Source organism: Castor canadensis, chromosome 6, assembly GCF_047511655.1.
Source record: "Castor canadensis chromosome 6, mCasCan1.hap1v2, whole genome shotgun sequence".
In the NCBI taxonomy this organism is placed as follows: Eukaryota; Metazoa; Chordata; class Mammalia; order Rodentia; family Castoridae; genus Castor; species Castor canadensis.
The window spans coordinates 147,634,890-147,647,336 of record NC_133391.1 but is presented as its reverse complement, the minus strand read 5'-3'; positions in this window follow the sequence as shown (position 1 = coordinate 147,647,336).

The window sequence follows — 12,447 nt, the reverse complement described above, 5'->3', positions numbered from 1 at the left end:
ACCTGAACAAATGCAGTAATATTATTGGACATGGGTCACACACTAAGGGGAGAACACATGCAGAAGGAATAGGGAAAGGGAAGGAAACCTAAAACTTGAATGTGGTTGATGTGCTCACTGTAGAGAAGCAAATATAGTAATCTTAAACTGGCAGAGGCCAGAATGGGAAAGGGGCCAGGAAGTAGTGAAGAGATCTGGTAGAGATGAGCCAATGTGGGTTGTAATATACAAGTGCATGGAAGCACCTGAGCGATAGGAGTCTCTCTGTATAGCTATTTTTATCTCAAACTAGCAAAACACTATGTTTTTCTTATGATCTCTTATGTTTTCTCTTCAACAAAATTGGAGAACAAAAGCACAGAACTTTTTCTGCCTGGAAGCAGGAGGGTGGGGAAGAAGGTGACCCACATAATGTATACACATGTAAGTAAATGTTAAAATAATAAAATAAAATAAAAATACAGTAATAAACAGAATTATGCTTTTAAAAAGAATAACTTTGCTTACCAGTAAATGTAGCTTAATCAATGCCCTTGAAATCCAGCCAGATGAGAAATTCCATCATACAGACTGCTGTCAAGTGCCAAGGGATGTCCAAAGACCTAGTTTACTTTTTTTTTTTTCTTTTGACACAGTGTCTCCTTCTGTAGCCCAGGCTGGCCTGGAATTCACTATGTAAAAGTTAGCTTTGTACTTGTGATTCTCCTGCCTCAGCCTCCCCAATTCTGGAGTTACAGCGCTTCCAGCTAGTTTGCCCCATTCTTTATGTCCTCTTAACTCACTGAGCCTAACCATAAGTTAGGAGTAGCATGGGATAGATCTCTTTTCCTCAGAGAATAGATCAACAGAGTTTCTGGAAGTTCTGTTCTGGACACAGAGAGCCACTCCCTGGTATTTATCAGTACTCTTTGGTCTCCTGGGATCACTGAGATCTGAAAGTGAATAGCTGGATCCCCAAGAAACTTTGAAGAGAGTAAATGAGATCATTTAAGGGGCAATAAGAATTACCACAATAGTGTCCCCTCTATTTTTTTACCTTTATTGAGATTTAATTTAATATATAAATTACAAATGTTTAAAAATGTGCAATTTTATATGTGTTGAAATACCTATGTAATCCTGCAAAACCATCACTACAATAATATTTCTATTGTTCATAAAAATAGTGAATAACAACAAACCTATATGTATCTATCTAGAGCTCCTTCCACCTGTCTCTACTGACATCGCCCCCAGCCAAAAGCAGCCACTGTTCTTTCTGTCACTTCAGATTGGTTTCTATTTTCCAGATTTTTATATAAATGGAGTCATACAGAATTTCCCACTTTTGTCTGCCTTCTTTCACTGGGCATACTTATTTAAGATCCATGAATGTTGTGTGTTCTAATGCTTTACCCTTTATTACTTCTAAATTATATCCCATTGCATAGATAAACCACATTTGGCCAATCATTCTCTTTGCCACTAAATATCTATTAGCAGTAGAAAAATGATGGAGGGAAATCTTGGCCATGAACACTTAGCCTAAAAGCATGCAGATGTATTTGTACTACTCGTGTGTTGGGGATCTTTTCCTGGAAGAACTGTAGCAAAAGCCCTAACTGCCGAAATTATTGCATTTCCATAGACAGTATGTGTTTCTCCTCAGGATAAAGTGACTTTGAAAGATACGCATTAACATAATAAAAATCAGCTTTGACGTTAACCCTAGATTAAGATGAAAATCTCGTTATGATTTCGTAGTCTCAACATGGAGAGGTGTGTGGGTTATCGCCACAGTCATGAGACCAGTATTTGCAGCACTTTAATTCTTCACAACACAGAAAGCCAGACTCTGTGCACACCACATCCTTTCAGGAGGCCCAGGAGACAGCTGCAGAGGGCTAGGAGCCTTTATTCATTTGGGCCATATTCTTCAAACTAAGTCTGTCAGGATGGCTTCAGTGGTAGCTGGGGGTGGGAGGAGTAGTGAGTCTTTTGCTGCTTTGTGGCCCCCAAGTGTTACAGATAAACACTCTGACTCACCCTGTTTGTTACTTGTTTTGCTGTCACACTAAATCTGCACCAAGTCTCTTGAGAGATCTCTAAGACCAACGGGTTGTGCTAATCCAGCCCCTTCTTCCTGGAGTAAAGCTGTGGCTATGATCAGATTAATGTGCTCAGGTTCATCTTTAAAGGCGAGAGGGGTGGTGATCTGTCCAAGGATAGACTGGTACAGCCTTTGAAACCCAATGTGAGAAAATCAGATGTACAGGATGCCCATTGAGTACACATATTAGTATGCAAGGCTGAGAGAAGTCTGGGAAAGACTCAAAAACAGAAGTGATGTTACCAAGCAGTGAATTAGAAAGCAGGCACCTGAGCTGCATTTCATGTGCCTACGTCCAAATGAATTAGATGCTCTTTATTGGTTTTCCACTTGGCGATAGGTACCAGGACTATATTTTATTCATTTCTTCATCTCCCTCAAAGAGGAAGCTGGTAAGTATTTGATCAGAGGATGGATGATTTAGTGGGGAACACTCTGAGGAATATTTGAGGTCCATAGAGATAACCCTTCTATGAAAAAGAATTGGAGTCTTCTCTTAACCTGATCTTGGGAAATAAATTCTGGTTTTAGTATCAGCTTATTCCTTCTGTCTTTGCCCACAGGAATAAATATTCTCCTCTAGAGATTTATTGAAAGAAAAAATAACTATTTAAATCACCATGACCTCAGCAAAAATATTTAAAAAAAAAATATTGACCTAACTGGGTACTGGTGGCTCATGTCTGTAATCCTAGCTACTGAGGAGACAGAGTTCAGGAGAATCGAGGTTCAAAGACAGCCCTAGGCAAATAGCTTGTGAAACCTTATCTTGAAAATATCCAACATTAAAAAAAAGGAATAGTCGAGTGGCTCAAGGGGTAGAGCACCTGCCTAACAAGCATGAAGCACAGATTTCAAACCTCAGTACCACCAGAGACAGAGAGAGAGAGAGAGAGAGACCTTTATGGTGTTTCACTCATGTGAGAAAAGCTACCTGAGGCATAAGAAGAAATAAAATAATGGAAAGCTTCAAGCAAATAATGCCAGTAATTACACAGGGCTAGGAACAGTTTTCTTTCCCACTGGTCAAATCAGAAAAACTGTAATATAGACAGCACTGCATAGGCATTGTCTCAGTAATAAGGCAAAATTAGACCTGGAACAAAGCTGTTTATATAACTAAAATATTACCCAAGCCCGAATGCAACAGCATTTAAAGAACAGAAAAACATCCAAGCACTGAGCAAGGTAGAGTTCATCATGTATGTGATGCAATGTAAAAATTAGGACCAAGTGGTAGCTGACATCTGTAATCCTAGCTACATCAGGATGATCAAAATTCAAGGCTGGCTCAGACAAACAGTAAGATCCCCATCTGAATCAATAGCTGGTTGTGATAACATGTGCCTGTCACAAATAGGAGGATCCAGTCCAGGCCAGTTCAAGGATAAAGTGAGAGACTATCTCAAAAATAACCAGCGCAAAAAGGACTGGGGGCCTGGCTCAAGAAGCAGAGTGCCTGGCCCTCTGCAAGTGCAGAGTGCAAGCAAGTGCAAGTCCCTGAATTTGACCCTCAGTACTGCAAAAAGAAAACAATCTTGCAAGAAAACCTTGTTCAAAATGAGGAGAAATAGATCCAGAAATAACACTAATTATAATAATTATTGAGTAGATAAAGCTATTTTTAGATTCATAATAATTATATTCCATACCCTTCAGAAGATTTTTAAAAAACACAGGCATGTAAAAGAGATGTGAGAGGGAGGAAAAAAGACACAACTCCAACAATGTCTGAGGTGAAAACTATTCTGCATGGTATCACCAAGTTGATTAGACACTACAGAAGAAAATATTAGTGAACACGAAGATATAAAAACTATTCAAAATGAAACACAAAGGCTAAATACAAACCAGTAACAACAAACACAGTGCAACACGGAGCAACAACTTCAAACAGACTGACACATGTGTATTTAAAGTTCTAAAACTGTTGAGGGGGACCAAAAACTACTGGAAGAAATGAAGAACAAATTTTTTCCAAATTCGGAAAAGACTGAAAACCTGCATACATAAGAGATGCTCAAATGGAAAAATGAGATCTGTTGAATTTATTCCAGGAATAGGGGAGGGGAAAATAAAGGAAAATAATGGAGGGGGTGAATTCGACTATGATATATTGTAAGAACTTTTGTAAATGTCACAATGTACCCCCAGTACAACAATAATATGGTAGTTAAAAAATAAAAATTTTAATAAATAAAAGCAAGGGAAAACCAAAGATATTCAATGTATCCCAAATACAAGAAACATAAAGAAAACTACCTCAAGGCACATCACAATCCAATTGCTCAAAACAAATGATAAACAGAAAAGTCCTAAAGTAGCCAGAAAAATAAAACCTACTACATGCCAAACAAAACACAAAAGAAAGCAAACTTCTCATATAAAACAACTCAAGCCAGAAGATAATGAAGCAACATGTCTGAAATACTGAAAGGAAAGAAAAAAGTAAAGAAAAACTATCGACCTAGAACTCTATAGTCAACAACAACATAACTTTCTCTAGTTCTGCAGGATGGGAGTTCCAAAATCAAGGCACCAGCAGATTCAGTTACTGGTGAGGGGTCATTTTCTGATTCATTTAGAAAGTTCTATTCTCCTGTTTCCTTACATAATGAAAGGAATTAGGATGCTCTCTGGGGTTTCTAATACCACCCCAAAGGCTCTACCTGCTAATATCATCAATTTGGAAGTTAGGACTTCATCACAGAAATTTGGGGAAACACATTTAGACCATAGTAATTACTTATGAAAATGGCCTTATAGTTTCTTTTTTTTTTTCTTTCTATTTCAATAAAATTAAATTCTTTTTATTTTTCTTTTTTAGTACTGGGCTTTGTTTTTTTTTTTTTCCTTTTTCTTTTATTATTCATATGTGCATACAAGGCTTGGTTCATTTCTCCCCCCTGCCCCCACCCCCTCCCTTACCACCCACTCCACCCCCTCCCTCTCCCCCCCAATACCCAGCAGAAACTATTTTGCCCTTATTTCTAATTTTGTTGTAGAGAGAGTATAAGCAATAATAGGAAGGAACAAGGGTTTTTGCTGGTTGAGATAAGGATAGCCTTCTAGTTTCTTAAAAAGTTATATATATATATATATATCTTTCATATGACCTAATCATTCTACTCTTTGTCATTTACCCACTAGAAATGGAAGCATACATACATCCACACAAAGATGTAAACATTTTTCATTGTCTACAGTAGTTTCATTTTTAAGTTAAAAACTGGCAACAATCCAAATCTATGAACAGCTGAATGGATGGACAAACTGTATCCATCCATCCTGTAGGATAAGACTCAATATTAAAAAGAACTACACTTGTCAACATGGAAAAGTGTTAAAATAATGATTCTGAGTGAAAAAAGCCAAACTTCCCACACACAAAAAAGATATGTATGGATGATTCCATTTATCAAAAATTCTAGGAAAAGCAAACTAATCTACAGTGACAGAAGGGAAACCAAAATGGATAAATCTGAAGAGGGATGGACTACAAAGGGACAAGATGAAACTTTGGGGTATGATACAATCAAATTTTATATGTGCCAATTTTATCAATCTTGAACATGATTCTTGAATCTAGAAAGTAGTCCATTTTTATACATGGCACCATCATTGGTCTGGTTGACAAATAGATCTATGTTTAGTCTTTGATTTCAGATTGTCTGATTCCAGTTACATCATTACCCATTTCCTGCTGATAAAACATTATTGCATTTTCCTCAGGTGAACCCTTTATGCTAGAGGCTAGCTACATTTATTGAGCCTACAGAACAAATTATATGATTCTTTTGTTTCTTCTTACAAATAAATGTGTGTGGCATAATTTGGCATGAAGCATGTGTCTTTGCGATCTGGGAAAGAGGTGGTAAGGAGGGATCCAACATCATCTTTTACTCACTTCTAACTGTGACTAATCATGGGTGAACATTGACTTAAATAAAAAAATAATCTAAGAGCTATACATGGAAAATCAGCTGAAGTTAGTTTACAATAATGGAGGTAGGAAGAACATAAGAAATTCAAAAGCATTCCTCAAAGATTTTGCAGTTGTTAGACCTATATGTGAATGTTATTATTGCTTATCTGATCATGGTAAGTAAGCAAGGAAAAGACTAGAATTGTCACTCTTGAACAAATGTAGGCAACTGGGAAAACCTAGGACTGGATATTCCATTCTGTCCCTAATGGAGTCACAAGAAAGCCTGGAAGCCAACAGGGAATTAAGATTACCTCCCCCATCCTCAAAAACTAACAGAGGATCCAGGACAATAGTTTTTAACTTCAGCTTCACATTAGAATAACCTGCAACTTTGCAAAAATAGCATCTGGATCTCAGTCCATATCTATTAAATCAGGATGGCCTGAAGAGAAACTCAGGAATTGGAATGATTTCACTTCTCAAGAGATTCTAAAACAGCTAGAGGGAAGCAAAGCGTCAACAGTTTATTCTGTGGTAGAATAACCAATTGTAAATTTTACTAGGTTTTTTTTTTTCATTCATGGACATTTTTAACCACGGAAAGAAAAGGTAGTCAATCCTTATTCCTGAATCACCATCCCATCCCTTGTATCCATATTGTGTTTTGTCTGAGCTTTCTTCAAGAGGAAGAACAGCTAACAACTTCTCTCTCTCTCTCTTTCTCTCTCTCCCTCGCTCTCTCTCACTCTGTCTTTCTCTCTCATTCTTCCCTCCTCCTCTCCCCTTAATGTTTTTTAGAGTGTGTGCTGGGGAAAAGCTTCTTCTTTGATTTAAAACAGTGATTCTCAAACTTAAATATATCAGAATCACCTGAGGGTTTTGCTCAGCCCTAGACAGCCAGATCCCAGCCCGTGTTTCTGACTTGAGTCCAGGTGTGACCAGAGAATCTACATGTCTAGCAAGGTCATGTGATGGTACTGGCTGGGAGTGTACTTTAAGATCCACTGTTTAAATATTTGCCGTGATTTATTTCTCAACAGTGGAAGACATGGGAGTTCATTGACAAAGGAAGTATTCAACTACAGGAGATCGTTAACCTCAGGGACTGGGATAGGAAGAAGGCTGGAGATTTCAGGACGGGTCTGAAGCTTGCCCTAAGGCAGCATCCCAAGTAAGGATGACTGCATGCATGTCTATAAGGATCAGACACTAGGAGCCGTCACACTGAAACACTCACCAGAGGTACCCAGACCTCAGCTCAGCATGAAAACACAGAAGCTGCCAGTGGAGCTGTCCAGATGGTTAGGACACTGGAACCTGGATAAGTAGCAACAGCAGCACTGTGTGGGCATAGCACCAACCCCAGGCTTCTCCCTCTCTTCTCTGCACCACAGGAGCCCTAGGGTATAAATGAAGAGAAGAAGGTCACTAAAGTTGACCAATCTTCATGTCTCTCCAACTCAATCAGGGGAAACTTAAGCCAGGTTTAATGTGATTTATAAAGGTAATTAAATTTACTTTTTTTTCACCCTCAGGATGTTATGAAGTAGTACAGACCTGTTTTAATATCTTCTGCTGGAACAAGTCCCTATCAACTCTTTAACTAGAAACAATGGCTGTTACCCTGATTGTAGAAGCCCTCTTACCGGGATCAGAGGGAATGGTGTTTCCTGTGCCCTGAGAATGACGGTTTTCAGGTCGTGAGTGTCTACAACATGGGGAGGAGACCTGGAGAAGCATTTGATACAGAGCCTCCTGATTACTGCAAAGTATCCCAACTGGGAATTGCTTTCTTGTTTTTAAATGGATGGTAGTGGTTAGGAAAGAATTGAAATTAATGACTCATTCGTGGGATCAAGCTGCACTTAATTTTCCATGCACTATGTCAAGAGCTGGGGATACAAAACAGGATTATATATGACTATAATTCTCAACATGTATTCAATTTAAAAGATGGAAGTTGTTTATTATTGTGTTTGTCTGAAATGGTAATAAACACTATGATAGATATTTGTACAAAGTCCTATGAGAACACAGAAATAGTGATTAATTCTTGGGAACACAGGGAATAAAAAAATCCTTCCAAGAGAAAATAATGTGTGAGTTCAATTTTTGAAGAATTTAGTTGCTCAGCAGTCAGACAATGGAATGAGTGAGAAATGTCCATTTGAGCAAAGAGAATATGGTAGACAAAGAGAGGAGCGAGAGATTGATTCAACATATGGGGAATGACTAGTGGGCTAGTGTCAGCGCAGTTCATTGTTGGGACAGGTTGACAAGAGAGTACAATAGATGTGTGGGCCATATTGAGAAGATCCCATATTAGAATTCAGCTGGTATGAGAAAGTATAACAACAGAAGTTTTAAAAAATACTTAAGTAAATCCATATCTATTGTCTAACCAGAAAGCTAATTCCTAACACAGCAGAGGCTCTCCCTGCATTTCTCTGCTCCTATCTTTTGAATGTAACCTATTGATCTTCCTCCAGTATCTTGAGTTGGAAGCTTAGATTATTAGCCTAATGTTTATTCATTAATGTTTAACTTTTCTCCTTCTCCTCCTCCTCCTTCTCCTTGTCTTTATTCTCCTCCTCTTCTTCTTCCTCCTTCTTCATCTTCTGTAGTACTCTGCTGGGAAGTGAAATCAGGGCCTTGTGCTTGCAAGACAAGTGCTCTACCACTTGAGCCACACCCCCCCAATCCTTTTGCATCTTTTAGTTTGTTTTCCAGATAGAGTCTTGTACTGGCCTCCAACAGGCCTCAGACCATGATCCAACTCACCTCTGCCTCCCAAATAGCTTGGATTACAGGTGTGCCTAGTTCTTCTTTTAAATACACATATGTCAATAATGACAATGACACACACTTTCTCTGCAAGAGACTGGCACTCTTCTAAATTAGAAAAGTACACAGAAGGAGCCACAGTGTTGCTTACATGAGGACATATGCCTTAAGAGATGTGATATCTCTTTCTCAGTAAATTAGAGAAGTCTTTCCCAAAATGGTAACATCCTCCCTGGGCTTATAGTAAAGTAAGATTGAAATATGTTGAAATGGGGAAAGAGGGAGAACATTTTCAAGAACATCTTAATAGAGGCAACATCAACCCAGGAAAACAGAGATTGGCATGTGAGTATCCACAGTGATAAAACTTGACAAACAACTAATAGACAGGGGAGAAGGAGCAATGGGTACCAACTGCTTTAAGGTCAGACCACTGAGAAAGATATCCTTTCTATTCATTTTTCCACAAGGTCCACCCTCTTGAACAACATCATTAAATTATACTGCTTAGTTTTCTTATAGGAATTTATACAGCAAATTATATGATTTTGGTAATATTTTTAGCAGCACACCTAGTGGCATTTGACCATGACCGATAAGCATTTCTCTCTGCTCTCCCTGAAATTTTTATTTGCTACTTAAACAAAATATGGCCCATACTTTTTAAAAACATAAATGGTCTAAAATAGCTTTAGGTGTTATTGGGAAAAAATTTATTTGAAATGGGATTTTTGCTTCTATAACACAAGCTTACTTAAGCAAAAAGTCCTGCACATGATCTGTGATTCATTTTAGAGAACAGACTCAGCAATGAAGAGCTTTCTAAAAGAGCTAGCATTTTGACAGTATTCTGTGAGGGTTATGCATGGGGGCAGCCTATCCTGAAAGTTCAGGCTAAGCTTTTGTTGGCTAGGTTCTCACAGCACCTCAGAAGAACAAAGCCTTCACAGTCCAACAAGAAAGAAAACATCACCTGTCATGTTTAAATGTGATTTGGAGGGAACCCAGCAAGGCCTCTTTCTCAATGTTTCCTTTACTACCAACATGGTGTATAATAGACCAGTATTGGAGATTATTGCTCTTTGGAATTCAAAGTTTTTCTATACAAGGTTAGAAGTAGAACGAAAGTCAGTCCAGAGATTCTCAAGCTTGGGAAAAATTGGGGTCTCCCATGTTCATTTGAAATGTACACTGTTGGGATCCTTTCAAACTCCACTGAGAATAAGAATGTCTAGGGCTGGTATGGGGTTATATGACGAAGGCTGCAACCTGTATTTTTAGTAAGCTCCCCATTGACTCTGTTACCCACTCAGTACTTATCTCACAGCATTCCAAAAACCTCACCAGAAGTGTCACTTGATAGGAGCATTATTTTCCACCTACATTTAGCCAGGCCCAGATTGCTCATTTCTAAATAAGCAAATGCAGAGGCTCTCCCTGAATTTCTCTGCTCCTATCTTTTGAATGTAACTTATTGATCTTCCTCCAGTATCTTGAGTTGGAAGCTTAGATTATTAGCCTAATGTTTATTCATTAATGTCCATTCCACATACCACACAACTAAGGATGATTTGAATATACAAAATTGATCTGTAATTCCACTGCTAAAAATTTCCAATGTCATATCATCCATCTAAATTTAAAGATCAAAATTCTTTGTCCAGGCATTATTTGACTCCTGCCCACCTCACCAGCCTATCTAGTATTTCTCCACCTGTGCTACAAATGTGTAGTCTTCTTTCTGTCCTATAAAAGCATCACCTTTTTACATGGTGTCTTCACTGATGCTATTCCTTCTGCCCAAAATAGTCTTTCTTTTCCTTCCTTTTTTCCTCTTCCTTTTACCTAGTTATTGAATTTCCTTTCTCCCACGATACTATAGTTTATAAGACACATCATCAATTAACAGTTTCTGGGGGAAAAATCTCATTAGATAAGCAGAAAGCAATTGGAAATCAGTATTGATTTTTGAAAATCTTTAATTTAAAAAGATGCAACTCAGAATTAAATAAATATGCCCAGAAAGAATTAATATATGCCAATTAAGAAACTAAAAATATATAACTGAAGACTATCCCAGTATCTGTCAAATATTAGTTTAACTAAAAGGTTATATAAAATGTTGCTTTTCTCTTAAAACAAAAAAGTTTTCCTTCTATATGGTTTCATAACATTTTTACTTTATTTTTCTTATTATAATTATAACCACTCAACCCATAAATATTTGTTTATCTATTACAATGTCAGCGCTAAAAGATTATATTTAACACTAAGTCTCTAGTTCATAGCATAGCACCTAACACAAAGTCTGTACTCAATAAATATTTGTTGAATGAGTGAACAATAGGTTAAGATGAACCAACATGTTTAATTTAGAATTGCTCAATTTCTCTTTATGTAATGTTCAAGCTGGACTTATGTATACAATTTGTATCAGTTTTCTGTTGGTGCTGTAACAAATTACCACAAATGTAGTGGCTTGAAACATGGCAAATTTATTCTCTCACAATGCTAGAGATCAAAGTTCCTGAGTCAATTTCACTGAGCAATCTATGATTATCTCCCTCATTTCAAGGCCCAGAGATTAGGATGTAGACTTGTGTGGGGGACCACTATTCAGTTTGCCACCTACTTCTTCATTGGAAAAAATGGAAGAGTTAGAATAAAGTTGGAAAATGAAGAATGAACCCAAAAAATGCCATGTGAGAGTTAAGAGAATAGTTATTTAGCCCTAGTGTGGCAAGTTCCTAGCAGTGGGAGCCTGGATAAATTCCCCTCATGTCTTTCGGGGCTCCTCTGCAAAATGCCAGGGCTAAAGCTGATGATTTCCTACATTCTCTGATTATGGGTTCCCAGCCATTATATGCTAGAGTATGCTTTTACTCTGCCCTCACTCATGACTTCACATAGCTTACATGGCTTTGGGTACACAGAACAGTCCAGGAAAATGATTCAAGATCCCATACCTTGCCACTGCGAAGAAGAAAGGGCTTCTTGTTGCTAACAATATTTTTCTCCAGGCCCTATCACAGTCTTATCTAATTTAGGAGGAGTACAGAAAAACAGACCATGTATGTAACATAAACCCTGAACTCTTTCTCCTTTGTGGTTTATTCAAATATAAACATAAATAAAGTAGCCTTGAAATAATCCATCCAAATCTAAAATTGGATCTGCCCACCAAAGTATAATATAACTGCTTATTAGGTATCCATCCCCTAAAAAAAATGAAAGAGCTAAAATTATTGTCCATGCATCAGACACAAATCATTATATTCTAGACAACTTAGTCATGGACAAGACTAAACAAAAAACACAGTTACAGACGCTACTAAATTGCACACTCATTTAGATTCAGAGTCTCAGGATCTAAATAGAGGGCTTATGTCTCAATGTGTCTCTTAACTCAGTTCAGTCCCAGCTAAGAGTAAGTGGCCAGTGAATATGAGGTAACTTGAATCAACCTGCTGCAATATTCTTTTAAAAAGTGTGACTGCTTCATATGATTTGGCACACATCAGGTAGATATGTTCTTGGATGGGACTAGAAGCATGGAGACAATGAAAATGTGGAAAGAGAGGGGATTGGGAGGCATTGATATGAATATACCAAAAACTTAACAGTTAAGGGCTTTCAGCATTTGGCT